Raw genomic sequence first — 6722 nt, 5'->3', positions numbered from 1 at the left:
GAAAAAGAATAAAGGGTACAATTGTAAAATATTAAGTAGTTATTCTATAATCTCATTTATTACAATCTTTAAGTAATTAATTACTCATAAAGACTATTATTCTCTACACTAATTTTCATTGCCTACACACATAAAAAGTTATCCTACACATTTCGAAAATTATCCAACACATGCTTAAATTTATCCTACACAACCCGTAATTTATCCTACACACCTAGTAATTTATCCTACACTCTAAATTATTTTTTAAATTTTTGAAAAAATATATATTTTTTGAAAATAAGTTACAAAATTAATATAGTTAGCTATTAAAAAGGAAGACTAGATATTAATGATCTATGTAACTTTACAAATATACCCTTACATTAAAATTAAATGCAAATATTAAATGAAGTAAAATGAAACATTCTTATTGATTGAAACTTATTCTTTTTTTCTTCTTACAAAAAAGTTCTTCTCATTTGAACCTTCCACTATTTGAATACTCATCTAACAATATATCATAAGCTTAGTAACTAATAATAAATAAATAAAATATCACTCAAAAGTAGTTAGAAATTAGAAACCTCTCTTTCCCTTTAAAATTCTTATGATTTTAGAACCCATTTTGCTAATGTGCCCTAACCAGATGGGCTTAGCCCATATCTCATAACTCTATGTGGGCCTGTTAGCATCCACGTCCAAAACTTCAATTCATCAATCATCATTTTTCAGCCGAAATAAACAAATTGACTCTTCTGTCTCATGAATAAATATCTGTTACTAATAAACTTCAATTCACATCATTTTTAAGCCGAAACAAACAAATTGACTCTTTTGTTTCATCAATAAATATCTGATACTAATATTGAAAAAACAAAAAAAAAGTAGATGTTACTATTATAAGATACTGACGTTTTAATATCTTCTAGTAAATCCATACATACTGATGACTTCCACTTGCTCGTTTATGTCTTTAACCCCTTTAAAGCACTTGTCGATCTCCTATTTCCAACGTCATCTCCACAACCCTCGTCTTTGTCATTTCAACATGGGGTTCTAAATCAAGGACTAGTCCGCACACAATGTAAATGTTTTGCTTATTTACACACCTTTGATGTTTATACGTATGCATCTATACGTTTTTCACATATAAACCGACTACAAATTATCATCTTGAGTATTTGGTGAAAGGTGAATGTAGTATGTTAATGTAGAAGGCGGGCATAAACATGACGAATTAAATGGTTAATATTATCTACATCTTAACAAAGCTGTTGTAAAACATCTAGTAATACCAAAGGGTTTTTGGCCTAGCAGTATACAGGTGTTTTAAATGATACCCCTCCTCAAGAGGTCAAGAGCTGAGTCCTGTGGTGGACATACGTGTAGAATTATGAGTAGATTAGATTGTTGTAATAAAAGTCACCGATCCACATTCTGCTTGTTTCGATTCTTGTCTAGACCTCATGGTTAGACTCCCATTTTCTTTTGTTATCAAATTTTATATTTTACTCGCTTGATGTAGTTTAGATGAACAGAAATATACTGACACATTTATGGGTCATTTTTGTCACATTAGAGTTACTTGCAACATTGTCACAGTGAAACATATTTATATTCGCAGACCAATAATGTGGTCCTATATAGACGGTAGCTAAAATAAAATAAGCTGTTAGTCATAAACTGACAGGATTATTTATTTAATATGATTGCAGTGCTTGAATATTTAAACCCCATGTTAACTTAAAAAGTTATTATTAATATTTTTTGACACTGCTATCTATGGGTGTTAATTTTGTCAAGTCCAAGGACTGAAAAAACTTTGTTGCTTATATGGTAGGTTGAATAGGTGAACCTAAACGTGACCTTATATTTATCTGTTTCAAAGAAATTAACGCTCGCCCATACATATTTTAAATTGTGTTGTATTCATATTAATGTCATGTTTAGGGTTCTACCAACTTAATGTCCATTTGTGAATATGGATACTATTATTAGGTGGGTTGGTAACAAATTAAAAACCCAAGGACCCCAACTTAAATAAATTATTTTTTTAATTAGTGTAACTATTTTTTGTCGGTCATAATTAACAAAGTTGGATTTATACGTATAGGGTGTGGGGATCATTGTTGGGACATGATTTGTCACCTAGGAACATGAATGGAAGGCTACACCACCCTCTTGATTGATCCACCATGGTTTGCATGGATTAAACCATGGCAACCATGGTCCTCCTTTCCATTTTTCAACAAATCATTTCCTTTTTGTTTAGACAAAGATAATAAATAAGGGGCTAATGGTTTGGGTCATGACCATACCCTTAGGGTAGTGGTTTTGGATGGTAGATTAAAGATGAGTTACATGGCACTAACATGGAGGGTCATGGTGGTCATAAGGATCATGACCACACCATGACCACACCCTATAGCCTAAAATTAGAGGAACCAGATAAATATGTTAGAAAACAAGGAAGTGAGAATGAGTAGTTGTGAGTAATAAATATTATCTATATGAATACAAAGTCTTGATGAATAGTGATTTGTTACTTTTTAAGTATTTACTAGAAAAGTGACCCGCGCGTTGCGCCGCGGGCAACGAAATTGGCGTGCAATCGATCAGATTTACACCAATTATGTTTAAGCTTATCATACTTCTTTCGTCATCAAAATCCGAGTAACAACTATAACTACAACGTTATATAAATAATTGTGTACACTAATAAACACGTTGAAGCTCCAGTCTTAACATCTCCACGCATAAACTTCTTAGCAATCAATCTCCTTATGACAAACAACGTCAATTTGTAAACTTCCTATGTGATTATTTGGTAAACACAGAACACCCTGTACATCGATAAACCAACAAAAAAGGATAAAACACCTTAAAAAGGTAACAAAAGAAAAGTAATCAATCTCGTATACATACAAATATAAGAACAAACTGGTTTCTTGTTGCGAATCCATTTGACGATACATTTAAGTTAGAATAGGGTTGTGAATGACAAACTCACTTGTTTAGGGATCAAATGTTGCGGTTATTTGTAGACCTTGTACACTGGAGCCATAATCAAGTTCAGTTTGTGCGTAACAGCCAATAATTTGCATTTTTTGAGCCAACGACAACCATTTCTTTTTCTGTTCTTCAGTGCCTTGTCATTCAATAGCCGGGATGAACATTCCCTTGTCATTCACCACTAATACACCTTAAAGCACAACTTAATCTAACTAATGGGAACTATACAATTTAAGAAGAGATATAAATATTACCCATTGAAGATCAGTCTAAGCAGGTTTATCAATATCAAATCGCAACCATTTAGCCTCTTCTTCTGAAATAAACAAAAATTGCATACTTAAGGCAAACATGATGAGAACAGGTTTGTTTACTTCAACTTGGTATCACAATACCATTTGCAGGCTTAAAATGAAGATTACCAGTCAGACGAGGATCAATAATCAGCTTCTATCCATGAGCAGCTTTTCTGAGAGTATTCCGGAGCATTTAGTGGCGAAACTACCACAAGGGCTTTAGAATACTTTACGAAGAGATGCAATAACAATCAAATGTACTTTACGAAGATAAATAAGATAAAAATGCGACAGAAAAAAAAAACAATTAACTTTTTTGTAGTCACAAAATGGCACTCTAAATAAGGTGCAAACATGAAATTAGCAAACTTAGAAAAAATAAACATATTTAAATCCTATACATACTCATGATCCTTAATACTCTGCGGTACTGCGGCTTTTGACATTGAATTGGAGTGAGTTCTTTTATATACTTCTTAAGTTTAATGTTTTCATTAAGAATTTCAATATCCAAATTATTGTTAAGTAAGACAGTTCAACAAATTATTTTAGCCTAAACAACCCACTACCATCTCATGGCTCATATCATTTTAAAGCATATGAGAACAGATGAAGACCAAGATCACATGATATCATCATATGACTCATTACTTATACCTGCTAAAGGCTGAACTCAGGATTGAAGCAACATAGAGTCGAGTAGTGATGATGGGTCGTCTATGGGTCGTTTGGTGGCGTAGTGGCGGTTTGTCGGTCACTCAACCACATTTCATTAGTAGTGCAGTGGTGGGAATTTTTCTAATTACAAAATAGATAGTACATTCATGAAATCACATTCAATCATCATATCAATACATTGTACTCACATAAGTTGTACAAAAGATTAGCTTCTTGAGTCCAGCTAAAGTGGGAGCCATAGCAGAATGCGTGATTATTCTCCTCTGCAAAAAAATTTAACATACAAGATTTAACGCAAAAAGTAGATCAAAGAAACATCATTGTTTAGCTTAAATTCAACCAAATTAAGGTACTCATTTTTAACTTGATTTTGTTATTTTATACATTATTCTAATCTGCAATTACTCTAAACTAATTATGTTTAAATCATAAGCTAGAAACCGATAGCATCTTGTAAGGTTTTAAGCTAAGAAACTCAGATCTTAACGTGAACGTCAGAAATCAAACTATCAAATCAGATTAAAAAACCCAAGAATAATCTAGTGAGTAGTAACAATAACGCTAGTAATCAGACGAGTGTTGAATCATGCTACACCTGATTTATAAATCAATCAGACCGATCATCGATAAATCAAAAAGGCTACGTGTATGTGAGACATATGATGGCTTCCCAGAGTCGTTCGTAGTCAGTGATGGGCTCCGGGGAAAACCATAGCCCAATTTATAGTGAGAAGGACTACCACTAGTTGAACGGCCAACGCCGGTCAACCTCCCCCTGTCACAGATTTGGGCTTAAGAGGCTTGCACGACTGAAATACCGGTCTCTGTTCTCGATTCACCCTCACCAGCCTTCCTTTTCTCTCTAATGTTTGTTTACTTCACCGCAATACTCTTAGTCTTGATGATCTGAAGATGAACATGTAGCCTACTTAGGTTTCCAATCATTTTTGGGTTGAACACGTGAGAAACCCACACATGGTTTCTTAGAACCCACCAAACAAATTTTAAAACACAAAGTACAAGTAGAAATGCCTAAGAATGTTAGAAATTAGAGTATATATAAATTTTTATATTTTTAGTGATATTTTATTTCTTATTCATTTACTTTAGTAATAAAATAGTAGTTTATAATTCTTTAGTTGTTTTTATGGTAGTATTTTATTTATTTAGCATTCAATTTGATTATTTGTTAACTTTTTGTAAAATTGTAAATCTAATATATGCCTATTTATTTTTTAAGGTTCCAAGTTATTTGCCCGTGCATTGTGATGGTACGTTACTACGAGCGTTGGGTCGGTATCAGTTTGATTTGTTGCAGTACCGGTACGATTTATATACTCGGTATAGAAATCAACATGTGTTGTTCTAACTGTATCAATCAATTCAGATTGTAACGATCCTGATACCTATATTCATTTATCGTCACAGACAGAGTTGTAAAAATAAAAATCTTTTGAAAACGAACACGATAAAAATGAATACAGATATCAGTTCTAATGTTGTTTGGGACGGTAAGCCATCGTTAACTTGATTTTTCCTTAACTTTTTGTAAAATTGTAAATCTACATCTATGTTTATTTATTTTTTTAAGATTGCAAGTTATTTGCCAGCGCATTGTGATGGTACATTACCGCGGGCGTTGGATCGGTATTGGTTTGATTCGTTACAGTACCGGTATGCTTTATGTGCTCGGTATTGAAATCAACATGTGTTGTTCGAACGGTATCAATCGATTCAGATTGTCACGATACCGGTACCGATATTCATTTATCGTCACAGACAGAGTTGTAAAAATGAAAATCTTTTGAAAACGGAAACGATAAAATGAATATACGTATCGGTTCCAATGTTGTTTGGGATGGTACGCCATCTATTCAATATCAGTTCATCGAAAGAAAAAAATAATAAAGATAAATACTGTTACCGAACTGATGTTGTTCATTCGATTTCGATTTGGGACGGTACGCCAGTTTATCGAAAAAACAATAAAAATAAATACAAGTACCGAACTGATGTTGTTCATTCGGTTTCAATTCGGTTCACTACGATATCTATTATCAAACAAGAAATCATAAAAAGTAATAAATAACGGTACTGATGTTATTCGGTTCGGTACGGTATGATAGCGATATGATCTTAGCTTATTGAAAGCAAAACAATAAAAATAAATATCAGTATTGGAAACAAATATTGTTCAGTTGGTTTGGATTCGGTTTGGTACGATAGCGGCACAATAGAAGTTTTCAAAAAAGTTTATATGGCAATGGTGAAAAAATATACATAGGACGCAAACGAACTAAACCGATATCAACTTCAACTAAACATCGGTACCGGTATCGATTTCGCTTTTATTGTTTTCGATCGATGTAAGGTTTTCTCTTTCGTTTACTACAACGAGTGCCAATATTGTAACGAACCGAATAGGAACTGAATGAATTCCCGCGTTGCGGCGGGGGAATATCACTCGTTATATAATTGTTGGAAACTTTATGGAAAGAAACAGTTAGACAAAACAATTAAAATTTGGGAGAATTTCATACGTCCCTCTACAAATTTTTGATTAATTTTATATTTACCCCTTTCTTACTGAAACTTTGCTCAATGGTCAATACAAAGGTTTACAAACTTGCTTTTCAGAATCTTCAATTACAAAATCATTTATAGCAATTCCAGTCAGTTCCAAGTCTACTGGTTTCTCGTTCGATTCCAATCATTCTTCTGCAATCGATTGTTTTACAGTGTAGAATGTTTTCG

General features: G+C 33.0%; 1 long non-coding RNA gene across 2 annotated transcripts; it reads right to left on the bottom strand.

Annotated features, from left to right (window-relative positions):
- Positions 1–2615: 2615 nt before the first annotated feature.
- LOC118480367 lies at positions 2616–4935 on the bottom strand. 2 transcript variants are annotated; one of them, XR_004862205.1, is made up of 5 exons: positions 4157–4935; positions 3417–3517; positions 3249–3310; positions 2993–3175; positions 2616–2825 (listed from the first exon to the last, which is right to left on the bottom strand). It is a non-coding gene; the product is annotated as an uncharacterized LOC118480367 (long non-coding RNA). The 2 variants fall into 2 exon arrangements; XR_004862206.1 differs by having other exon boundaries at positions 3417–3495.
- Positions 4936–6722: the final 1787 nt, after the last annotated feature.

Source organism: Helianthus annuus, chromosome 7 (assembly GCF_002127325.2).
Source record: "Helianthus annuus cultivar XRQ/B chromosome 7, HanXRQr2.0-SUNRISE, whole genome shotgun sequence".
Taxonomy (NCBI): domain Eukaryota; kingdom Viridiplantae; phylum Streptophyta; class Magnoliopsida; order Asterales; family Asteraceae; genus Helianthus; species Helianthus annuus.
The sequence above is the reverse complement of the archived record's forward strand: the minus strand, read 5'-3'. Positions and strand labels throughout refer to the sequence as shown.